The 26,997-nt window shown below is 42.1% G+C and overlaps 1 pseudogene; it reads right to left on the reverse strand.

Annotated features, from left to right (window-relative positions):
• Window positions 1–8,459: 8,459 nt before the first annotated feature.
• Window positions 8,460–26,997, reverse strand: part of LOC141139096 (alpha-1,4-N-acetylglucosaminyltransferase-like) — a 51,161-nt pseudogene continuing 32,623 nt past the window's right edge.

The following is a 26,997-nucleotide window of genomic DNA, read 5'->3' on the forward strand; positions in this document are numbered from 1 at the left end:
CCTCTTCTGTGCAAAGGTTTTGCACAGAAGAGCCCCGATGTTCCTCTTCTGGGGTCCCCCAGCTGCGCTCCTGGCTCCTTCCCACATCGAGTGCCCCTTGGAGACCCGCATTCCAAGGGGACACCCGTGCGGGCGCGCTCCTGAGACCTACTGCTGTGTCCATTGACACAGACAGCAGGACTCGGCCCGGCTCCCATGTCACTGGATTTGATTGACAGCAGCGGGAGCCAATGGCTGCCCTGCTATCAATCTATCCAATGAGGGCCTGACAATGGAACAATCGGGTTCAGGTAAGTAAAAGGGGGGCTCTGGGGGTGTGCTGCACTAGAGAAGATTTTTCACCTTAATGCATAGAAACCACAAGGGTTTACAACCCCTTTAACATTAATAGCTCTGCCTGTGCATAACACTTGTCAGCATGGATGAGCGGACAGCTGGTATATTGTGTGATTCTCAATGGGCTTATTTGCCTGGATAAGTTAAACTTTTACTGCTTTAGCTGCTAAACTATATCATGTCATCTCTGCCTCTCTGATTGCTAAGATCATTGATAGTACTGTTTTGAATGTAATCCTGGTTGGCTTCGTTAACCCCATCTTTTCTGCCAAAACGCTTGAGAAAAAATGCAGGCTGAGGACACCTATTGCTTGAACAGCAATACTGTAAATTCTCTCACCGGCAATGTCTGGAGCACAGTTTGAGGAAGAGCAGAGCAATCTAAGACCTCAGCAGTTGAAACCCATAGAAAATCTTGAGCAAGTTCAGGGCTAACTGAAACAGTCACTATCCGCAGCTGGGTACCATGAAGCTCTACTCCCAAAACCAAAGAAGAGTTCCAGAGGTTAAGGGTCTTGTCCATAACACCGAGTAGTCCAGCAGCTAGTCCTAGAAGGCTCCAGAGGCAAGCAGCCCCCTGAAGCATTAGCAGTCCATTCTCCTGGAGGTGAGACCAGACACATGCTAACTCTCTGCCTGGGCTTCAGCCTATTTACCCCCTTCCCTGACCACCTACTGAGCACATACCTTCAGGGATTGGTCAGAGGACAGTAAATATTTAAGATGAGGATTTGAATATCCCCACCTCAGACTTTATCAACAGAGCTAGGGGGAAACAATCAAACCCACAACCTGGAAGTCACAAATGACAAAAGCAGAAAATCATACTACTCTGTGAATCAGCATGAGCAAAAAACTAAATTTTCCTAGCACCCAACTTTAAGGGTGCTATATCCGTGCACAAATGTTGAGACATTTGCAAAGGCATTTTTTATAACTAGACCCCTTTGTGTTTCTTTCTGGTGGAAGTATTGGCTGTAAAAGTTATGTTCATTTTATATTACTTTTTCTTGCTGTGTGATGATGGTGTGTCAATGAATGGTTTGAAGCAACTTTGTTCTTTTATTAGAGCGCATTATTGTTGTATACTTTAAGCAAAATTTTATAAAATATATCTTTAAAAATTACCCAGGTGGTATAACTTACCTTCTACATCACCCACGCTCTTTCCTTTGTTGGCTTACCATTGTTGAAGATGCAGGAAAGAAGAACATACAAAGCCCAACGTTTGGTGATCCTACTGACTTATTTCTCCTTTTCGGAAAGAACAATTCAGCCACTGTTATCAAAATGTGGTTATGGATAGGACGGAGTCTTTAGAAATAGCCCTCTTCAATTTTCCCAGAATATCCAGTGGTAGTAAAGAAAGATCTTTTATGATTTCACTTTTCTGAAGGTAGGTCGATGATAATTGGGCACTGGAAGTCAACAACTACCCCATAGATCATGCAGTAGGTAAATTAATATACTGGGAATGAGGGAGATAGCGTAACCAGAAGACCAAAACCAAAACTTTGTTGCATCATGGAGCACTTGGATCAAATTCTCTAATGCCGCGTACAGACGATTGGACATTGTGACAACAAAATCCTGGATTTATTTCCAACGGATGTTGGCTCAAACTTGTCTTGTATACCCACGGTCGCTCAAATGTTGTCGGAAATTCCGATCGCCAGGAACATGGTGACGTACAACACGTACGACGTGCCAAGAAAAATTAAGTTCAATAGCCAGTGCGCTTGATTCCGAGCATGTGTGGAATTTTGTGCGTCGGAATTGTGTACACATGATAATTTGAGATCCAGCTCTCAAATTTTTGTTGTTGGAAATTCCGTCAAAAAATGTCCGATGGAGCCTACACAGGGTCGGAATTTCTGACAACAAGCTCACATCGAACATTTGTTGTCGGAAATTCCGACTGTGTGTACACGGCATAACTCTTTCTGTTTCCAACCTGTCTACCGATTTATTTTTTGCAAGCCATATATCTCATTCGGATGCTGTGCGGCTTTCTTAGGTGGATTTCCCACCCCCTCTATCTCTCCCTGGTTATGTGATCTACACTCTACTGTCATGCAGGGAGGGAAGTGGCACCCCTCCAATCACATGTAGAATTGTGGTTAATTGATTCACACTGTCATTCCTTGGAATGCCTTTATTTACCTCAGATGTAGTGAATGTAGATTGTTGGGGCTAACACGGGATCACATGTATCATGGGAGCACCCCCGCAAGCACTCAACACCATGCGAGGGAGCTCGCATGAAGGTGTTGAGTCCTTTCGGTGGGGAGCCAAGACAGCCGCCGAGGGACCCCAGAAGACCAGGTTCGGGGCCACTCTGTGCAAAACGAGCTGCACAGTGGAGGTAAGTATAACATGTTTGTTATTTAAAAAAAAAAAAAATTATCTTTAGTGGTCCTTGAATTAAGTCTCTCTTTTATTCATTGGAATGCTTTTACCTCAGATGTAATGATGTAACCCTTGATGATCGTTGGTGATATATAAGTACCAATAATAAATAAATCAATAAGGGAGTCTGCTTCCTATATACAGGATGTGCTCCTTGTTGATTGTGTTGAAAATCAAATAAAACCTATTCTTTTTAAAAATGAGTAGTTCAGCAAGAGCAAAGAGCAATAATCTGGTTTTAGCCCTTTGAAAAGGGACATCGAGACAAAAACTGCAGAAAGAGCTCGTCTTTTAGCATTTAAAGATAAAATAAATTAACGCATTACACAACCTACAAGTGTCGAACCAAAATGAAAAATCAATTTTGTTTTCAAAAGTTTTATTGAAGAAAAAGGTTATGCCAAATTTATAAACAGCACTAAAAATAAATCAAGTTACAATAGGTAAAAATGTTAAAGGGCAATCAGTTAAATAAGGTAGTTAGTTGTAAGAAGCGTGTTAAGCTTTCTGGCCCCTTTCTTCTCAGTAGTGTGTAACTTAGGTCCTGTTCTATGGATGGCTGAAATCTTCCACCAATTAGTAGATACATATAGTGCCATTTTTGATGGAGGAGGAACGCTATAGAGGCTGTTAGGGGAGTAAGAACTTGAAGACTGAAATTGGGTCTGCCATGTGAGCAAAAACTGTTGAGTCCCCTCTCCTGTGGAGAGCATGAGTTGGGGACAATGTCCCCCAAGGTTTCCTTGTTCTCAGAAACTTAATTGGGATGCATGCCAAGAACGCAAAAGTTTCACTGATCATAGACCATCTGTCCCTATTGTTCCTGGAACAGCCTTTGTCACGGTCAGGGATCAGGCTTGGAGACCAGTAGCTATTTAGCCATAGAGAAGTTCCACCAACCAACTGGATAAGTGTTCAAGCAGGTCTCCCTGGCGGATGATGTTGGTTGATCTGAGGTTTGGTGTCTAAGCACTAACTGGTATTCACCAGAGCTCCTGATGGTGGAGATGGGTTTTGCTGCATGTTAGTACCCAGAGGGCTGTAGTCAGTGCTGGGTTTAGGAGTACATGACACAGAGAGTGCAGGGTCCAGGAGTCTGTAAGGCACAGAATGCAGGGTCCAGGAGTACATAATGCACAGAATGCAGGGAACAGGATTGTTATCCACAAAATGCAGGGGTCAGGAGTATGTAATGCACAGAATGCAGGGGACAGGCATGTTATTCACAGAATGCAGGGGGTCAGGAGAATGAAATGCACAGAAAGCAGGGGGCAGGATTATGTAATACACAGAATGCAGGGGACAGGAATACATAATGCACAGAATGCAGGGGACAGGAGTATGTAATGCACAGAATGCAGGGGACAGGAGTATATAATGCACAAAATACAGGGGTCAATAGTATGTGCTAATGCACAGAATGCAGGGGACAGGAGTATATAATGCACAGGATGCAGAGAACAGGAGTATGTAATGCACAGAATGAAGGGGACAGGAGTATATAATGCACAGGATGCAGGGGACAGGAGTATGTAATGCACAGAATGCAGGGGACAGGAGTATATAATGCACAGAATGCAAGGACAGGGGTATGTAATGCACAGAATGCAGGGGACAGACGTATATGATGCACATAATGCAGGGGTCAGGAGTATGTAATGGTAAAAATGCAGGGAACAGGAGTATGCAATGCACAGAATGCAGGGGAAAGGAGTGTCATTCACAGAATGTAAGAGGCAAGAGTATATAATGCACAGAATGCAGGGGACAGGTGTGTTATCCACAGAATGCAGGGGGTAGGAGTATGTAATACTCAGAATGCAAGGGACAGAAGTGTGCAATGTACAGAATGCAGGGGACAGGAGTGTTATCCACAGAATATAGGAGTCAGGAGTATGTAATATTCAGAGTGCAGAGGACAGGAGTGTTATCCACAGAATGCCGGGGTCAGGAATATGTAATACACATAATTCAGGGGACAGGAGTGTTATCCACAGAATGCAGGGGACAGGAGTATGTAATGCACATAATGTAGGAGACAGGAGTGTTATCCACAGAATGCAAAGTGCAGGAGTGTGTAATGCATAGTCCGAGTCCTGAGTACAAAACGAAAAGAGTGCAGAGGTATGTAACGCACAGTGTAGGGGTAGAGCGAGTGCAAAATCCCCCACCTCTGCAAGCAATACTCTCCTCCCCTTTACCCATTAAAGGAAAAATCTTACTCCCTCCTTTTCAAAAAGAATAATAAGAATAAGAACAAAAGACTAATGTGCACACTCACCCCACCCCCCACCCCCGAATCCAATGTTACCCTCCCAGAACAAATCCTTGACAAATCCCCTCTCCTAACACAAGGTTCCCCCTCACAGAAATAATCCTTCTTCCCCCCAGTATCCCTCTCAGAATAAATCCTCTTACACCCCCCAAATCCTCCATCCCAGCACAACTCCCCATTCTAGTAAAAATCGTCTCCCACCCAATTCCCCCTCTCTATACCCCCTGCAACAAATCTTCATTCCCTCACCAATCCCCTTTCTCACAACAACAAATCCCCCCAATTTTGTTTTCCAGCAAACATTCTCTCCCCCCTTCAAGCAGCCCCCTGAATCTCTATTTTAGTGCAGATCCTCCTCCTCCCAGCGTAAATCCTTTCTCCGCTTCTAGCACAGATCTTCCACCCCCCAAATGCCCTCTCCTAGCACAACTCTTCATCCTGGCACAAATACTCCACTCCCAAATCCCCTCCCAGCAAATATCCTCTCCCTGCTTTTAGCACAAAGCCACCCCACCCCTCCAACTCAACACAAATCTTTCTTCCCCCTCTTCAAAACCTCTAGGACAAATCTGCCCCCAAATCTCCCTTCCAGCAAAAATTCTCTTCCCACTTCTAGCACAGATCCTGTGTCTCAAGTCCTCCCTTCCACAACCTCCCTCCAATCTTGGGTAAAAGACTCTCCCCCCCCCCTCCCCAGCATAAATCCTCTTTCCCTCAAATCCCCCATGCCTGCACAAGTCTTCTTCCCAGTTCTATCACAAATCCTCCCACCTAATCCCCCCTCCCAGAGCAAATCTTCGTCCCCTTCCCCAGGACAAATTTTCCTCCACCACCCCGAATCCCCCCTCCCAGCACAAGCCACCCTTCTTCCCCATCTCAGCACAAATCCCCACCCACCTTAGTTCCCCTTCCAGAACAAATCCTTTTGCCCTTCAATTTTTCCCCAGGACAAATCCACCATCTCTTTAATTCCTCCTCACAAAATAATTCCTCTTCCATCCCACAAATCCTCCCTCATGACACCCCCCCCTTTTCCAGTAAAAATCCCCCTCCCAAAATTCCCCCAGCATGAATCCTCCTTTCCTCCAATCCCTCTATCCAACCAAATCTCTCTCCCCCTCTTCAAGCACAAGTCCCCTCAACCTCCATTTTTAGCACAGACCCTCTCTTCCACCCTGCTCTACCTGTCACTGTGCCCCCCATCAGTGTACCTCCATGTCATTTTTCTGATGCAGAATAGGTAAGTGGGCTGGGGGTGTTAGGGGATTATAGGTGGATGGTGGGGGTTGGGCTAGGGTGTGAGTTGGGGTAGGTATGGGGAAATGGTAAGTGGAGGTGGGGTAGGGATAGGAAAAGCTTAAGTTGGGGCGGGGCGGGCGTTTTAACTGGAAGGTATTGAAGTCTCTGGGGAGGGGGTGGAAGAGGGTGGGAGGGTTGTGGGAAAATTGGTTGGTGGCTGGAAAGGATCACTGAAAACAGTGCCTCATGCTAGTGGGAGGAGAGGACTGGGCTAGAGGATGGATTTCAATGTTGGCTGGTGAGTGGGAATGAAAGAGGATGCTGGAAGAGCCTGTGGGGGGAAGAGGAGCCAAGGAGGGGGAAGAGGGATGATTCTGGGAGGCATGGGGCAGTTGTAATAGCTGGTAAGGGGATTCAATACTGTCGGCTATGTAGGTTTACTGCATGGTAGGGAAATGAGTGCAGGTGGCAAAGTGTGCGAGTGCAAAAATGAAGCATGTAATTGGAATGACAGGCATGTAGGCATCAAGCAGTGGTGACAGCAGGAGAGACTGCAGAAATGGCTGGGAGCAGTGGCAGATAGAAGAATGATGGAATTCATTGAAATGACAGGCAGGGAAGCATCAAGCAGGAGAGGGAGTAGCACGCTGCCTGGCTTGGATGGAGTGTTGCTGGCAGTGGAAGCTAGCAGAAGAGGGATTGGCAGACCATCCGGCTGATAGTTGGGTTGGAGCAGGAGTGATGCTGCTGGAGGGGTTAAAGGGGAGATGGAATAGGAAGGGTAGTGGATGGTATAAGGAGGTAATGATACTAACTAAATCACTGGCTGGGCTTGCATAGGCAGTGTAGAGGATGGCTCCAGTCCCTGTGCTTCTCTCACTGTGCTGTCTCTGTCCTTCACTGTCCTTTCACTTTTTGAAGCTACTTCATGGCTCCTCTTCAAAGGTGGATGCCGCTAAGAGATAGGAAGCCAGAGGCAGTGGTAGAAGCTGGGAGGTGGTCTGCAAATTGTGTGATTGGTTGCTAGGATGATGGCAGTCCTAGCAACCAATGACAGTATTGAAGATTGGGGGGGGCAGAGATTCCCACTTTGAGGATACCACCACTAAATGGAGCCTAGTACTGGAACTTGTTACGGGAACTGGAAATGGAACTCTGGATTCCAGCACTCCAGCCCAGATCTGCGGGGCACCGGGACTTACTTAAAATCTCGGGACGGTCCTGCGGAATCTGGGATGGGAAGTATGAGAATATACAATAAAAAGTTTCACCTTCATTATTACAGGATCATGCATTTGCACCTCCATTTATGAGGTATACCGCTTTCAATCAAACAAGTGCAACCAGGATGAAACAGGACAAAAAAGACAAAAAAGAATGAATATATACACACATTATAAATAAAGAGAAGTGAGATGATTTTTGCACACCTGTGGGGCATAATTTCTCACAACTAGGCCATTCTATTGAAGACATGAATATTTTGGTTCATAGGGGAGATTTTAGGAATACTTAGGAAAAGAAAACCTTTGAACTGCAAATGTTAATTCTGCATGATGCAAGAGATAATGGATTCAATGTGGACCTTCGTTTTTGAAGCCACTATCAAATAATTCTCATCTCTCTGGCTTTACCTCTCCCCTCCCATTAATTTAATGCTATTAAAATTACCTTTTATTTTCACTCTGCAGCTGTTATAATTGTCTGTAAAATTAAGTGCAATATGGCTACTTGGAGGTGTTCTGTAAATCAGTGAGCCAGTCACACAAGAAATTACATTTATGGGTGTGTTTTGTACACTGTTGGTATACAAAATGCTCCAAGAAATGTAATTTCCTGCTTGTGTGATTGGCTCACAGAATTCCCCAGAAGTCTGCATTATAAGTAATTTTTAGGGACCTCCTGCAATAGGAATGTTATTTTTGGCAAATACTCCCCAAGGGTTAAATCATTCTAAAGAGATGCAGACACTGCAGTTTTTCTCATCAGAACAGGGAAAGTTCAGTTACAATGAACCAGACCCTTTCATTCTGAATATGTCTACAAGGGACATGGTGAAACAAACAGCAGAAAACAGGAGGGATCTACAATAAAGTTTGTTAAAATCCCTGCAATGTACATTGACCACCCAGAGGGGATTTTCTTTTTATTAACAAAAATTGAGTTACATTTTAAATTAGCCAAATACCCTCAATTTAAGTTACAGGTGAGTTTTCTCATTTCTCAAGATATATCCATAAGTAATAGGGCACTGTTTCTGGTAGAGATGTTCCACTAATGTGTTGCTTCCAGGTACCATGGATTTACCTTCTTTATTCATGAAATTCCAAAGATGTAAGGCATAGGAATCATTAAATGTTGGCAAATTCTGCCAGACTGCAAAGTACCTTCTCCATGCTGGATATGAGATGGGGTAGAAACGTTGAGGATGAAAATAACTGATGTTTCCACACATGACATCATCCGTAGAGGTAAATACCGGCATGCCACAGACTTTATTCACAACACAAGTGAAAACCCCCGGCCCTTGGTGTCCCCATATTTCTCCCCTGTAGTTCTCAACAAAGTTTTCCATAAACTGCCACGCCAACTGGTAATGTGAGGAGAGGCCAAAAACACTACTGCTAGTAGTTGTGAAATCCTGGGCTGCTAGAAAATGGTCCTGGGGTATTGGATGAAGTGAGATGACATCAGCATCCATGTAAATTCCACCGTATTTCCACATTAGAGCAAACCTACAGGCATCTGAGCTAACATGGGTCCAGTAGACTTCTTTTTCAGGGTTTACCTGGTAATTCAGAAAAGTACAGCATTTCATGAGATCATAACATTAGCAAATTTTTTTCACATTTAAAATACCATGTTAATTACCCTCCCTCTGCCCCTTTTCTTACTTCTCTGTTACAGCTTGTGGGTGGCCACCCTGTTTGCCTGGGCGTTGGCCTGGCTCTGACTTATGGTAGTTTATTTACTTTATTTTGTGTTCTGTGTGTTTTTTCCTTTTTTTTCTTGGTGTGGTATTTTAGTTGTGTATTTTACATTTTCAATTTTTTTTTAAGAAAAAAAAAAAAAACATAGCATAATGAGGCTAATGAATTGGGGCTAATTTTATGGGGCTTCTGTAACTAGGGATAAACTGAAGGTGCCTGGGTTCTGTTCAAGTCAGATTTACAGAACATGAGTAAAGTATGGATGCCATATCTGCACCCTACTTCCAAGGTAATAGGCAAGAGATTGTTAAACATGGGGGGGGGGGGGGGGCTGGGGAAAGTGTACCAAAAGCAAAAACATGTTCTCTAAACTTACGTTTGGTGGAGAGTAGCAATTAAAAAAAAAAAAATAACAAACTCTAAATAAGGTGCCTGGGTGATTCCCTTGAAGTGGTTGTAAAGGCTGAAGTTGTTTTTACCTTCATGCATTCTATGCACAAAGGTAAAAAACCTTCTGTGTGTTGCTCTCCCCACAGGCCCCCTAATACTCACCTGAGCCCCCTCTCAATCCAGCGATGTGCACGAGAGCCTTGGCTGTCCAGAGACTCCCTCTCCTCTTTGGCTGAGACAGCAGCGGGAGCCTATGACAATCACAGTCAGTGAGAGATTGGGCGGCCTTATAGATGCATAGAGCAGGGCTCGGGATAGAGCACGCACCAGTGAACCCATAGCAAGCAGCCTGCTATTGGGGGCACTGGTCAAGAGGGAAGGGCCACGAGCACCAGCAGGGGAATCCGAGAAGAGAAGGATCGGGGCTGCTCTGTGCAAAACCACTGCATAGAGCAGGTACGTTCAACATGTTTGTTATTTAAAAAAAAAAAACAGCAAACAAACTTTTTATACCACTTTACTCTGCCTGTGAAGTGGCACATCTGTACAATGTATACAGCCTACTACTACGGTTTGGCCTAAGCATGAGTTTGGGCCAATCATTGGCTGTTCACCGCATTTAGGGAACACCTGAATTTGCAGCGTGTTCGGCAGGTGTTCGCCCCGCTGAACACCCTGCAATGCACTGCGTGCTGCACAGTGCATTTTACGCTCTGCTTGGGCAAAGCTTTGGGTAAAAGCTGGTTGTTAAGGAGTGGGGCCAGGAAGCCGACCGTGGCATCCTTAACAACCAATGAGTCATCAGCTACAATGGGCTTCCCCGCTGACAGCTGAATAAAAAAAAAAAAAAAATTGCCGTTAAAACAATAGTAAAACAAAAATGGTGGGGGGTCACCCCCAAATCTATACCAGACCCTTAGCTGAGCATGCATCCTGGCAGGTCAGCAAAGGGGTGGGGGGGATGAGCAAGCGCAACCCCACCTGAACCATACCAGGCCACATGCCCTCAACATAGGGGGGAGGGTGGTTGCTTTGAGCCCCCCACCCCAAAGCACCTTGTCCCTATGTTAATGGGGACAAGGGTCTCTTCCCCACAACTCTGGGCTGTGGTTGTGGGGTTCTGTGAATGGGGCCCCAGATCCTGGCGCTCCATTCACCAAAAAAGTGTCAAAAAGTAATAAAAACACAGACAGTTTTTACAATTAAGGTTTGTTCTTGGATAGAAAACTGGTTACAGGGGTGCGTCCAAAGGGTAGTGATAAATAAGGTGTACTCAGACTGGTCTGGAGTGGTAAGTGGGGTACCCAAAGGTTCTGTCTTGGGACCAATTCTGTTTAATTTATGCATAAATGATATAGAGGATGGGATAAATAGATCAATCTCGGTTTTTGCGGACGACACAAAAGTAAGCAGGGAAATAACTTCACATCAGGAGGATATAGAAATTTTACAGAAAGACCTGAACAAAATAATGGGAGTGGGTAACTACATGGCAAAGGAGGTTTAATGTGGAAAAATGTGAAATAATGAGATTAATAAATAAATAAATGCAAACTACTCACTAGGGGGAGAACCTCTGGGGGAATCAAGGATGGAGAAAGATCTAGGGGTCCTAGTGGAAGATAGACTGTGAAATAGCATGCAACGTCAAACTGCAGCTACCAAAGCCACCAGAATATTAGTATGCATAAAAAAGGGGATATACTCAGAAGGGATGTTCTGGAGCTGGAGAGAGAGTCCAAAGAAGGGTAACTAAATTAATAAGGGGGATGGAGGACCTCAAATACGAGGAGCGACTACAAGCACTAAATTTATTCTTGCTGGAGAAAAGACGCTTGAGAGGGGACATGACAGCGATTTACAGATACCTCAATGGTGACCCCAGAATAGGAAAAAAGCTATTCAATCTTAGGGGTTGTAAGAGGATACAGGGCCACACAATGAGATTGGAGGAGGAGTGGTTTAATCTTAAGCAGCACAGTGGATTTTCACTGTCAGGGCAGTAAGAACTCTCTTCCACAAGTGGTGGTGTCAGTGGGGAGCATTGATATTTTTAAAAGACTCTTGGATGCGCATCTTAAAGAACACAACGTACAGGGATATGGGAAATGATTATCACATACACCTACACAGGTTGAACTGGATGGACTGTTGTCTTTATTCAACCTTACCTACTACTGTATGTAACTATGTAACAGATCCTATATTAAAAAAATTAAAAAACAGTGTCCCCTGTTGTAAATCCATCATGAATCACGCACCCAGAAAAAAAAAAAAAAAAACGCTTTGCATTCATTGACAGCTGACCTTCGAATGCATCCTCTGCTGTTTGACAGTTCTTATGTAGGTAAGGGCGGGGCCACCTGGCAACATCACCTGGTGGCGTCGCCCTCTTGTGACGTCTCCGACCCAGCATGCACTAGTCCGTGACATCACAAGGGGGAGGCGGTGCCACCAACGACGATTCAATTTAAATGTGATTTAAATGTCATTTTTGCTGCGGTATATTCTATTTGTAAACAAAGAGGCAGGGGACTCTCTTCATCTATACCAGATCCGTATCCTGAATGAGGGTCTGATATACTGTAGATGTTAATGGGGGACCCCCACACTAAACAAATTGTGGCTTTCACCCTAAAAATACATGGCAGACCCTTATCCTTGATGAGGGTCTGCTATGGATTAATCAGGGGACCCCATGCAATGAAGTCTGGTAGCAACTATTAACAGGAAGGAAGCTGTCATGGTTAGCAGCATTATTTCTATTATTATTATTATTATACAGGACTTATATAGCGCCGACAGTTTACGCAGCGCTTTACAACATTAGGGCAGACAATACAAGTACAATACAATTTAATACAGGAGGAATCAGAGGGCCCTGCTCGTTAGAGCTTACAGTCTAGGAATTTCTACATTTCCTATGTGAAAGAGGTGGTTGAGAGCCACTCTAATATATATTTATTGTTTTGGGTTATTACTCCTTTAAATATATTGTTGCTCTCAAGTTAGAAGTAAGAGGGATGTTTCTACTGAGAAGATGGAAGTCTTGTTTAGGTTTGTGTCAACCGCAAAGCTAATGCCTTGATCAAAGTGATGTGATAGCCTGTGTAGTGTTAAAAAAGCTGTTATAAAAACTGTCTGAACATTGATGGGTGAGAAATGCTATGAATAACTGTATGTACATGGATGAGGTGTTTGGCATGGCTTGGATTGGTAATATCCTATGGGAGGGCGAGATCTTAAATGTATACTATAAATATGTTGCCCACACAACTTGGTCTCTATTCCTCTTTCCAAAACCAGCCCCCCCTTTTCCTGTGCCCTGTAGAATGCACGTTCTGTCTGCAACAAACTCACCGCCCTTCACGACCTCTTTATCACAAATTCCTTTAACCTACTTGCCATTACTGAAACCTGGCTTCATGAATTGGATACTATTTCTCCTGCTTCCCTCTCCCATGGGGCCCTTTTCTGGACTCACTCCCCCAGACCAAGCGGACGGAAGGGAGGTGGAGTGGGAATTCTTTTAGCCCCATGCAGCACCTATCAGGTACTTCACCCACCTCCCTCTCTGGCACTCTCCTCTTTTGAGGCACATTGCATTCGTCTATTCTCTCCCATTTCTCTAAGAATTGCTGTCATCTACCGGCCCCCTGGACCAGTATCAGCCTTTCTTGATGACTTCTCTGCCTGGCTACCCTACTTTCTCTCTTCTGAAATCCCCACAATTATTCTTGGGGACTTCAACATCCCTGTTAACACTAACACTACTATTACTTCTAAACTTCTCAGTCTAACCTCATCGCTTGACCTGAAGCAATGGATACAGGCTCCTACCCACTCCAACGGCAACACCTTCGACCTTGCCTTCTCCTATCTGTGCACTCCGTGCAACCTTTCCAACAATCCACTCCCACTCTCTGATCACCACCTTATTAGTTTTGCTCTCTCCCTGTCTTCCACCTCTTCTCCCTCCAACCGCCTAACAGTTACACGTAGAAACCTTCGCCACCTCAACCCTTCTCTTCTCTACTCTGCTACTGATCACCTCTATGACAAAATTTCACCTCTGTCCTGCCCCAACCTAGCTACTTTCATCTACAACAGCTCACTGTCTTCCTCCCTAGACAAACTTGCCCCCCTCACTACACTTAGAATTAGGCCCCGACTGCTACAACCCTGGCAAACAGATGATACCAGAAGTCTCAGAAAACGTAGCCGCGCTCTTGAGTGCCTGTGGCATAAGACTAAGACCCAGAAAGACTTCACACAATATAAATCTGCCCTCCTAAAATACTACTCCTGCCTTCACACTGCCAAACAGACCTACTTTATCACACTCATTAACACCTTCTCATCCAGTCCACGTCAACTCTTCTCTACCTTAAACACTCTACTCTGTCCTCCACTGCCTACACCCACCAACTCACTCACTGCCCAGGAGATTGCCAATCACTTCAAAACTAAGATTGATACAATTCATGAGGAGATCACCAATGCGCAAAAACCTCCCCCATGCAACACCCCATGTCCACATTACTTCCCTCATTCAACCCTGCTACTATTACTGAGGTTGCTAAACTTTTATCTAGCACTCATCTAACCACTTGCCCCATGGATCCTGTTCCCTCGCAAATGCTACGCTCACCCTCTGACTCGATTCTACACTCTCTAACTCACATTTTCAACCTCTCCCTCTCTTGTGGCATCTTCCCAAACTCTCTAAAACATGTGCTAGTCACCCCCATACTAAAAAAGCCCTCACTGGATCCCACCAATCTCAACAACTTACGTCCCATCTCCTTACTCTCCTTCTCCTCCAAACTTCTTGAAAGACTGGTCTACAACTGACTAAGCGACCATCTGACCATGAATAAACTTCTTGATCCCCTTCAGTCCGGTTTTCGCCCTCAACACTGCACGGAAACTGCTCTCCTTAAACTCTCAAATGACCTACTAATGGCTAAAGCCAATGGACACTATTCTGTACTACTTCTCCTGGATCTCTCTGCTGCCTTTGACACAGTGGACCACCCCCTCCTCCTCAAAAAACTCCACTCCTTTGGTCTCCGTGACTGTACTCTTCGCTGGTTCTCATCCTACCTATCCCACCGCTCCTTCAGTGTCACTTACAACTCTACTTCCTCCTCTCCTCTTCCTTTTTCCGTTGGGGTCCCCCTAGGTTCTGTTCTTGGACCTCTCCTTTTCTCAATCTACACCACTTCCTTGGGTCAGTTGATTGCCTCCCACGGCTTTAAATATCATCTCTACGCTGATGACACCCAAATCTATCTCTCCACCCCCCAGCTCTCTCCATCTGTCTCCTCACGTATTACCAACTTACTAGCAGACATATCAGCCTGGATGTCACATCACTTCCTCAAACTCAACCTATCCAAAACCGAGCTCATGATATTTCTTCCCTCAGGTGCCACTTCCCCTGATTTCCCTATCAATATCAATGGCTCAACGATCAACCCATCTCCCCACGCCAAGGTCCTAGGTGTAATACTGGACTCTGAACTAACCTTTCGACCCCACATTCTATCACTATCCAAAGCTTGCCGCCTCAATCTCCGCAACATCTCCAAGATACGCCCCTTCGTAACCAATGTCACCACAAAGCTTCTAATCCACTCCCTGGTCATCTCCCGCCTCGACTACTGCAACTCCCTCCTCATTGGTTTACCTCTAAACAGGCTATCCCCATTTCAGTCTGTCATGAACGCTGCTGCCAGGCTCATCCACCACACAAACCGCTCAGCGTCTGCTACACCCCTCTGCCAATCCCTCCATTGGCTGCCACTCAGTCACCGAATTAAATTCAAGATACTAACTATAACTTACAAAGCCATCCACAACCTGGCCCCCAGCTACATCTCTAACCTAGTCACAAAATACCAACCTAATCGTTCTCTTCGCTCCTCCCAAGACCTCCTGCTCTCAAACTCCCTTGTCACCTCATCCCATGCTCGCCTTCAGGACTTCTCCAGAGCCTCCCCCATCCTCTGGAATGCTCTACCCCAATCCGTCTGATTTTCTCCTACTTTATCCACTTTCAGACGATCCCTGAAAACTCATCTCTTCAGAGAAGCCTATCTGGCCCCCACCTAACAACTGTACATTTATCTTCTCAATCAGCACATCACCCACAGTTATTACCTCTTGTATCTCTTGACCTTCCCTCTTAGATTGTAAGCTCTAAGGAGCAGGGCCCTCTGATTCCTACTGTATCAAAGTGTATTGTATTTGTACTGTCTACCCTCAAGTTGTAAAGCGCTACGTAAACTGTTGGCGCTATATAAATACTGTATAATAATAATAATAATGTTGGGCGTGGCCTAACTCCGGACCTGAATGGAAGCCTAAGCCACTCTCTCCCGCACAAAGGAGCAGCTAAATAGGCACACAAGGAAAAATTTGCCAGCTCCAGTCATGGTTAAAGGGGATCGGAGCTCCCCAACAGCACGTGAACCCCCGGAGCCTTCCCAGCACCAGCAAAGCAACATCCCCGCGATGTTCCGGACATCGCAGGGAGAAGGCCTCAAAGCCGCGGCCTCGCCTAAGCCACCCGTCCCGGCCGGCGGCTCCGGCCCCACTAAAGACGGCGCGATCGGCACCCACAGCGCTCCCAGTCACAGCTCCACTCCACAAGCTCCACAAGCTGTACCCCCTGTGCCCCATAACCCTCCAGCATCACAAGCACTCTGCCTGTCTGATCTACAGGCAGTAGCCCTGGACATTAAAGCCACGCTAGCAGCAGCCATTACAGACCTCAAGTCAGACATCCAGAGCATTGCAACAAGGATGGGATCAGTGGAGCAGACTACAGCGCGACAAGCTGAGGCCATAAAACAGGTACAAAAATCTTCTGATATACACTTAAATCATTTAATTGAAATTCATCGCCACTTAGAGGACCTCGATAATAGAGGAAGAAGACATAATATAAGAATAAGAGGAGTTCCAGAATCTGCAGACCAAAATCCCGTTGAACATACTGCGACAACCATATTTAATGATTTACTGGACAGACCCCCAGACTCCCCCATTGACTTTGAAAGGATTCACAGAGCCCTCAGAGCGAGGGGAAGGGATACTGATCCTCCCAGAGATATAATATGCTGTTTGGTAAACTTCCCTCTGAAAGAAGCCATTTTAAAAAAGGCGAGAGAGAAAAATAGAGTGCTGTTTAACGGAAGCGAGATAAAGCTATACCAAGACCTATCAAACATCACATTACAGCAACGCAGGGCTCTGCGTCCGATTCTTGACCAATTACGCACCAGAGGTATCCCTTACAGATGGAAGTTTCCTTTCTGTCTCTTAGCCACCTGGAGAGGTCACACAGCATTGTTACGCACACCAGAAGACTTGCAATCTTTTTGTGAAACTTTAAACATCCCCCCAACAGAAGTACCAGAGTGGTATAATTCATTCATGCTGAATGAAACGTGGATCGAAGTAACAAACAACTACACGCCCAGAGTCCAGAGAAACAGAGATAGACGACGCAGATCACCTTCATTTCATCAAAACAGAAGAGGAGCAAACCAAGGAAGCCCAGGACTCTCTCCTCCTAGACGCAGAGATCGCATGGACAGACAAGACCAAATGGACACCTGAATTTCAAACATCCACAACAAACACTGCTGTCGTTCTGTGCACGCACATCTACAATCAACGTTTAAACTTCAAGACGACCTCTATTCCTCCAGATGAAACACCTTTGAACCAACCATTAAAGAATTGACCAACCACAAGTTAAAAGATTGAACTCAAGAGCCAACTATCTGCATGTTTTTACCTCTCCCCCTTGTTTTCCCCCCTTTTTTTTTTTTCTTCTCTCTCTCTTTTCTCTCTTTCTTTACAGCTGATGTTAAATAAGAACATAAGGGTATGATAGATGAGTCGTAGCTAAAAAACATCCGATTGTAAGTACGCTTTCTAAATTATTATTTTTTTTTCTTCTCCTCTGATACTCAGGGATATATTAAGATATAACTATAATGTCTATTACTTTAACTATCGACCACTAACCATACTGAAATGTTCAGGAGTTACAATATCTTTAGAGCACACATATTTTTGAGATAATTTTCTTCAGAATATATGGCTCATATATTGAACATACAGAAAATCCCATTGTCAGGTTTGGGGGGGGGGGAGGGGAGGGGGGGGGGGGGAAAAATTAAATAAAAAATATATAGATATGTACTACGGAACATATCACAAGTAGTATTATATATGTTCTCCAACATAGAAGAAGGAGCAAAAGTTTCTACGGTTATGAATATTTTACATTTATCAAGGTTTAAACTGTTTCAATAATACTTAGATATTATTAAAATGTGCTGAATAACAGCAATTTCGTATCACAGTTAATATAGATGATGTTATTTTTCATCATAAGAAAAAGGCAGTATGGCGGACCACATTGGAATTACCTCAATTCATCTTGCATAAGGTAAATCTCCTTTACAGAATCATAACCCTTTTTCCAAATTTAATTAAACAGGAGGTAATTAGCAAGGCTAAATATCATCCTCAACAATAGTCGGGCTCCGACAACGCAATAAAAAAAAAAAAAAAAAAGAAGATGAAGGAAAATAACAAATATTGATTCTTCGACCACCATAATGCCTTATACTCACTCTATCGTTCAAGTAATGTTTGAAGCAAGAATTTCTGTTTTTTTTTGTGCAACTTTGTTTGATATACTCAAGTTCCATTGACTAAATAAATAATATGGTACTTCCAAATTTGCAATTAAATTTTCATAAGATATGCAGAATAATCCCCTATTTTTACAAGAAGCTATAATTCCCTAAGACAAGAGCTCCCCCCTGTGGGTAATAAGCATATTTACTAGAGTGGTCATATTTTGCCTGCACCTGAGAAACCTAACACAATTTAGATACTAAGAAATGTCTATATAAAACAGGGTTCAATATAAAAACGCTTATTTATACAGTCATTTACAGTCCCCATATCTATATCTCACCCATAAATTGCAACTAATAATTTAAAAATCTACCATGACCAAGGTCTTCTCTTACACCCTGTAATATCTGAACAATATAATTAGCTAGCTGCTCCAGAGTGCTAAGAGTTTTGTAAATAAAAGAAAGGAAAAAAAAAAAAAAAAGAAAAGAAGAAAAAACATAATAATCCAACTATATTCCATTTGATCCTACTTAGACCTTGCTCCCACAAAAAGAGTGGAAATTCTTTCACTCTTTGTACTTTCCGGACCTTTTTATTAGGGTAGTCTAGCTGGTCTAAACCTACCTCCGGAACATTACCTTACCCCCTTCCTCGGGAAGGGAAAAACCCTCCCCCTCCTCTCTTTCCTTTTTTTTTTTTTTTTCTTTCTTCTCCCCCCCCTTCTCATTCCCGCCCCCTTGATATCCCGGGCATATTTATCAAACCCAAATCAAAACATACAAATAAGTCAAATCTCACCACACTCTTATATCCGAACACTTCTTATCTCGGGTACAGGAAGAACTCCAAAATGCCTATTCATAAACAGCAGACCACTTCAACATCGTTGAAGCTAGTCTCAGTAAATGCTAAAGGACGTAACATCCCTGAAAAAAGAACCAAGTTCCTTAATGAATTTCATAAACTCAAAGCAAATATCATTTGCATACAAGAGACTCACTTTAAAGCTAATAAAGTTCCCAAAATGCAAGATAAAAGATTTCCAATGGCATTTCACGCCACCAATCCTGAAGGGAAAACCAAAGGAGTCTCAATTCTGATTTCCAAAGAGACTCCTCTTCAAATTCAAGACACAATGCTTGACCCAGGGGGAAGATACATATTCTTGAAAGGAAAGTTAGGACCTCATCCCATCACAATTGCCAACATCTACACTCCTAATTCAAAGCAGGTAACCTTTTTCCGTAAGATTAAGGAACTATTAACAAACTTCGCTGCGGGCATACTTATCTTAGGAGGTGACTTTAACACTCCTTTAAATCCACTCATAGATACCTCTAATGGGTCATCGAGCCTTCCTTATAAAGCATTAAAACAAATCAAACTCCAACTACAGGAATTAATGCTACATGACGCCTGGAGAACTCTGAACCCACAAACTAAAGACTTTACATATTTTTCTACTGTACATCAAAAATATTCCAGAATAGATTACTTTTTTATCTCGCAACCAGACCTAGAATTAATGAAAGACTCGACAATCGAAACCATGACTATATCCGATCACCATCCAATTACCTTATCATTAACTTTCCCAGAAAAAACTACCATAACCAAAACGTGGAGACTTAACACTTCTGTCTTGAAAGACCCCATAGATGTACTACATCTTAATGACAAACTAAATGAATATTTTTCACTAAATGAAAACGATGAGACAGCTTTGATTACACAATGGGAAGTGCACAAATGCGTAATGAGAGGTGAATTTATAAAAAAACTAGCTAAAATAAAGAAAGAAAAACAATCCAAAATTAGATCGCTGCTAGACCAAATTCATAAACTAGAAAAAACTCACAAAAGAACTGTTGCTCTCTCCACATTTGAAGAATTAACTAAAGCAAGAACTCTACTATCAGAAGAGTTGAACATGAAAACAAAAAGACAATATATCTTAAGACATAAGATATATTATGAGCAAGTTAACAAAAGTGGAAAAATGCTCGCAAAGGCAGTCCAAAGCAAGAAGGCTGCATCAACAATTTATCAAATAAGAGACAAACAAGGCACACCATACTCGTCGAATGAGGAGATTGCCAAACAGTTCGAACTCTACTACCATTCCTTATATAACATTACATCTAATCCTAAATGCCCACATAATTCGGAAAAAAGAACAAAGCTTATTCAAAATTTCCTAGAAAAATATTGCCCACCCCAAATATCAAAAAATACAGCCCTAGAACTCGAGACACCTATATCAGGCCCGGAATTTGATAAAGCCTTAAAAGATATGAAAATAGGCAAGGCACCAGGTCCAGATGGATTACCTCTTCAATATTACAAAACGTTTACCAACATACTGAAACCTAGATTTCTGAAAACCTTCCAATCACTATACTCTGAACAACATCCCCCTAAACAACTGTTGGAAGCCCATATAACGGTCATACCAAAAGAGGGGAAAGATTTGACTCAGGTAACTAACTACAGACCAATTTCATGAATTAATGTCGACATCAAGATTTATGCCAAAATACTAGCAAACAGACTCCTACCCCTGCTATCTTCCCTTATTTCCTTAGATCAAGTAGGCTTTATCCCGGGAAGGGAGGGACGCGACAACACAATCAAAGCAATAAACATAAATCACTGGTTATCATCCCAAAAGAAACCGGGATTCTTCCTATCTCTTGATGCAGAGAAGGCGTTTGACAGAGTGGCCTGGGACTATATGGACGCAGTACTAAAACACATAGGGATCCTGCCCCAAATGAGATCATACATCAAAGTATTATACTCCAACCCAACAGCTAGAGTTCGTGTCAATGGCCACCTGTCAAACGCCTTCAACCTTCGCAATGGCACAAGACAAGGATGCCCCCTCTCACCACTGTTGTTCGTCATCACATTAGAGCCACTATTAAATAAAATTCGATCAAATCCAGACATTAAAGGTATAGAAATTCACAAACACACATATAAAGTGGCAGCTTTTGCTGATGACATGCTTCTATTCCTCTCTGAACCCCATATTTCATTACCCAATGTCATCCAAGACCTAGAGCACTTCCAACTATTGTCAAACTTAAAAATTAATCACTCAAAATCTAGCGCCCTTAATATTACACTACCCTCCAATTCAGTAGAATTATGTAAAAATAACTTCCCCTTCTCGTGGGCCAAACAAAGCATAACATACCTAGGAACAGAAATACCTACAAATTTAAGTAATCTCTTCAAACTCAACTTTTTACCCATTCTAAAAGACACACAAGATGATTTAAAAAGATGGAACTCTCTCAATATTTCTTGGTTTGGTAGAGCCTCTCTGATTAAGATGACAATCCTACCTAGATTTCTGTACGTTATGCAAACAATCCCCATTAGACTGCCATTATCATTCTTTAATACTTTCCGCAAAGCATGTTCTTCCTTTATCTGGAGGAGCAAACCTCCCAGAATCAAATTTACCAGACTAAACTTACCCAAAAATAAAGGGGGGATAGCTCTCCCAGACCTCCAAAAATACCACCAAGCTGCTCTTCTGACACGAATAGTAGACTGGAACATCCACCAAACAGTTAAAGATTGAGTGTCTCTAGAGCAATCACTTTTCTCCCACCAAATAAACTATCTCCCGTGGATTCGTCCAGCGCACCACTCCAAAAACATTAAAACCCATCCTCTTATAGGTCCCACACTAGAAATATTTTTTAACACCTATAAAAAAAACAATCCAGTTCCTTGGATGAGTCCTTTAACACCACTGAGGAACAATCCAGACTTTGTCCCAGGTTTAGAAAAAATTTCCTCACTAATTCATGGCCACATGGTGAAATTCTGGTCAAACACTTTTTTAAAAATGGAAAACTTTTATCTAGAGATGAAATAAACAGACATAGCGACCCTCCACAGATCTCACAGTGGAATTACATACAAATCAGACACTACCTAACCAGCAACAAGACAACTCAGCATTGGACTAGACCTCTGACGACACTAGAAGACCTATGTACAAGGACAACCCCACAGAGACATATTATTTCCTTTCTCTACAACTCACTCTTTGTGAGCAATTCGGAGTTCTCCAGTTCCTCATGTCAAGCTTGGGAACAGGACCTCAACTTAAACCTGTCAGAGGAAAACTGGGAAAAAATTTTCATGTACGCACATAAGGGTTCACTAAATGTCGCCACTCAAGAATGCTGCTTTAAAATCATCACTAGATGGTATAGAACTCCCACCCTATTGCACAAGTTCTCTCCCCGGACCTCTGACAGGTGTTGGAGATGCAAAATTGAGGAGGGCTCGATGATCCACATCTGGTGGACTTGCCCGCTTATCCAAAATTTTTGGAAAATGGTTCATGAAACCATCACGTATGTCACCTCAGAAAACGTAAGTTTTCCTTGTCAAAAGAAGTTTATTGAGTATACAATGTTATAAAGATACATAAAGTAAGTTTACAAGGATCTATAAAGTAAGCTCATTGTTTTACAGTAGGGTTTATATAGGTAAATATCATGAAATTTCAAATATTAAACATTGGGTTCACGTAAACCTAAATTAAAGATATATATCATTTCCTTAGTTACTTTTGTAGGTATTTAAATGATTTATACCTACTATACATATTGTTTACAAGTAGAGTGTATATAGGTCAAATAAATTCTGATAATGAGCTTTAATCGTAAGGTGGAGAAAAGGAAAGAGAAAGAAGAAAAAGGGTTGAAAGGTAGAGGTATGGTCCACAAGGTTGTCCCGCTCGTCAGTTTATTATTCTTTTTAGTTCTAATGAAGCCTTAGAATGGGTGTCTCTGTAAGTCTTTTAATCTGTTACCATGGCAACAGGACAGAGTCATTGAAGTTTGACAGGAACTGTTGTTTTATCCAAGGATGCCAAAGTTTTTCAAATTTTGGAATTTGATTTTGATCGATGGCTACCATCTTAGCATGGGACATTGTATTATTCATTCTGTGAATTGTTTCTGCTAGTACCAATGTAGGAGATTTCCATGCCTTGGCCACTGTTTGTTTTGCAGCCGTTATTAGTTGGATCATCAGTTTGAATTGAGAGAGTGTTAACCATTCCGGTTTTAGATTAAGTAAAGTTAAATATGGATCTGGTTGTATTATTTTTTTAAATATTTTAGATGCAATCACGAAGACTTCCTTCCAGAAGGTTTGGATTACTGGGCACGTCCACCATATGTGTAAATATGTGCCTATTTCTGGGCATCCTCGAAAACAAAGAGTTGAGGTATTAGGTGAATATTTTGCCACTCTAGCGGGTACAAGGTACCAGCGAGTTAGGACTTTATAATTTGTCTCCAGTGCTAAGATGTTGGGTGAAGATGACTTAGATGTGAGCCATATGTTAGACCAGTCCGTGTCTTCTAAAGTTCGTCCCAGGTCCTCCTCCCACCTCTGAACGTAAGGGGGTCTATTAAGATTTGCTACTCCATATAATTGATTATAAAGTGATGAAATTGTACCTTTAGCAAATGGATCTTTTGTACAGATTGATTAAAAAATGGATAATTGGGATAATGGTGTATCCCCCTTTAGGAATGGTGTATAGAAATTTTTGATTTGGAGATATCTAAATATCTCAGTTTGGTAGATCATATTTTTCTCTAAGCGATGGGAATGAAAGGAATGATTTAGATGCTATGAAGTCATTTAGTGTCTGAATGCCTGATGTTGTCCAAGCTTTAAAAGAATTTGGGTAGATCCATGCCGGATAAAAGGCCGGATTTCTGATAAAAGAAAGGAGAGGATTGTGTGGAGATTGTAACTGATATTTGGTTTTTAGTTTATCCTAGAGAGATAAGAAGTGTTTAGTTATGGGATTATGAATTTTAAAGCGGTCTTTAGGTTTAAGCCATAATAAATTTGATATTAATAGAGGGTCATTTTCTGAAGCCTCTATAAATACCCATAATGGGATTTCCTGTTTTGCATGGTATTTGGACAGACTGGCCAAATGTGCTGCTCTGTAGTAGTTAGTAAAATTAGGGTATCTCAGGCCTCCTTTATTTTTGGGAAGATGTAGTGTGTGTATAGGTATACGTGGTTTAGAAGAGCCCCATATAAACGAAGTTGCTCTTTTTTGTACTATTCTCAAAAAATAGGAAGGAATTGGAATAGGGAGGACTCTGAATAGATAAAGCAATTTGGGTAGAATAGTCATTTTGATTGCATTAATCTTCCCTATCCAGGATAAAGGAAGTTGCGACCATTGTTTTATTAGATTTGTGATCTGTCTTAATACAGGAGGATAATTGGTTGAGAATAAGTCAGAATGAGATGCTGTTAAATGAATTCCAAGATATGGGATTGATTTTTCTGCCCATGTGAATGGGAGTGCAGCCCTAGCCGGGATCAATTCCATGTTTGTGAGTGAAATATTAAGCACTAGGCATTTCTTAGGATTAATCATAAGGCCGGATAGGGCTGCAAATCCATCAAGAGCTGGTATTAAGTTAGGACCAGAGACCTGTGGTGATGATAGAAAAAGTAATATATCGTCTGCAAATATACATAATTTGTGTGTAATACCTCCTACTTCGATGCCAGTTATAGTTTGGTTTGTTCTGATGTATTGGGCCATGGGTTCGAGTATAAGGGCAAATAATAAGGGAGATAATGGGCAACCCTGTCGGGTACCTCTTTCGATATTAAAGGCTTCAGATTTGTATCCAGCATATATTATATAGGCTTTGGGTTTATTATATAATGCTTTGATCCATGTTAAAAAGTGGGGTCCAAAACCCCATTTTTGTAATGAATATTGCATATATTGCCAGGATACTGTGTCAAATGCCCTCTTAATATCGAGAGATAGAAAACATAAAGGGATTTTCCGTTTTTTAGCAATATGTGCCAATAACACTGCCCTGCGTATATTATCGCCTGCCTGTCTATTTGGCATGAAGCCTACTTGATCTCTATGTATTAATTTTCCTATAATGCTATTGAGGCGTTTTGCTATTATTTTTGCTAATAATTTAATATCAAGGTTTAACAGAGAGATAGGCCGATAATTCACACAGGAAGTATCATCAGAAAGGGGTTTTGGGATCATACAAACAATTGCCATTAGTGTTTCTTGCCGCAAAGAATGTCCATCTAGAAGTTTGTTAAAAGTTTCAGTGAGAATGGGAGAGAGTATTTCTGAGAATGTTTTATAGTATAAAGCCGAGTAGCCGTCTGGGCCTGGTCTTTTGTTAAGTTTTAGGTCTTTTATGGCGTTAGCAACTTCATCTATAGTTATAGGCTCATCCAAACTGCTTTTTTGATTCTGAGATAACTCAGGTAAGGTTATTTTTGAGAAGAAGGATTCAGCTTCTGTAGGATTAAATTCATTGTTTGTCTTGTATAAAGTTACGAGATGTGAGTGAAATTTATGGACTATTTTAACTGGATTACAAGTGTAAACATTTTTTGATAATTTCAAACGTATAGGTTTGAAAGATTTGTTAGTTGAATTTAATGCCCGAGCCAAATATGTACCTGGTTTGTTTGTATTCATGTAGAAATTGTGTTTGGAGCGTTTGAGGGATTTATCAACTGACTCAGTGAGAAATAGATCATATTCCAATCTAGATTTTTCCAGATGAGATTTTGTACTCTGAGATGGATTATCTTGAAATGATATGTAGGCTGCATTAAAATTGAGTTCTAGTTTTTTGCTAGATTTTTGCGTTCCCGTTTAAATAGTGCCATTTGTCTTTGTATTGTACCACGCAAGACAGGCTTATGAGCTTCCCACAGTGTTATTGGGGAGATGTCTGTTGTATTATTAATTGATATGTATTCCTTTAAAGCTTGTTCAATGGCCATCTGATGTAGTGGGTGTTTGAGCATTATGTCCGGTAAGTACCACGTTGGGTCATGCGCTTTTGGTATGGCTGAGGCTATAGTAGTGTATACTGCATTATGGTCAGACCACGGAATCGGAATTATATCTGATGCAATAATTTCTGGTATCATTCCTATTGTTAGAAAAATATGATCTATTCTGGTGAAGGTTTGATGAGGGTGCGAGAAATAAGTGAATTTCTTTTTCATTGGGTTACTTTCTCTCCATGAATCTACCAGATTGTATTTGGAAAGAAGTTGAGAAAAAGGTAATCTAGAGGTTATTTTGGATGGTGTAAAAGGTGATTTATCTAGAAATGGGAGGAGGACCTGATTCGAATCCCCACACATTATCACTGTTCCTATTTTGTGTGTATTAATCACTTGTAATATATGTGAGAGGAATGGTGTAGGTTGTTTGTTAGGAGCGTAGTAGGAAATCACCGTGATTGCTGTATCCATTATATAACCCATGAGTATCAGGTATCTACCTTCTGGGTCTTTAATTTCTGATGATAAGGTGAATGGTGTGGATCGGTGAAATGCAATTAGAGTTCCCCTTTGCTTGGTACAGGCAGAAGCCGTGTAAATTTGTTGATAAAAAGGAGAAATATATTTTGGAGTAGAATCTTTGGTGAAGTGTGTTTCTTGGAGGCATACTATGTGAGCCTTCTTGTTATGGAAAGTACGGAAGGCTTTGGTCCTTTTTTGAGGGACATTTATTCCCTGAACATTCAGGGAAAGTATATTCAGTGGTGCCATGGCAATAGATCAAATAGTTTTGACTTACTTTTTGTTATGCAGAGCTGACTGCGCAGATCAACCTGTGTGGACTGAAGAGATAAATAGATAGAAAAGAAACCAGTGAATTCTGGAGTAAAG

This window comes from Aquarana catesbeiana, linkage group LG04, assembly GCF_042186555.1.
Source record: "Aquarana catesbeiana isolate 2022-GZ linkage group LG04, ASM4218655v1, whole genome shotgun sequence".
In the NCBI taxonomy this organism is placed as follows: domain Eukaryota; kingdom Metazoa; phylum Chordata; class Amphibia; order Anura; family Ranidae; genus Aquarana; species Aquarana catesbeiana.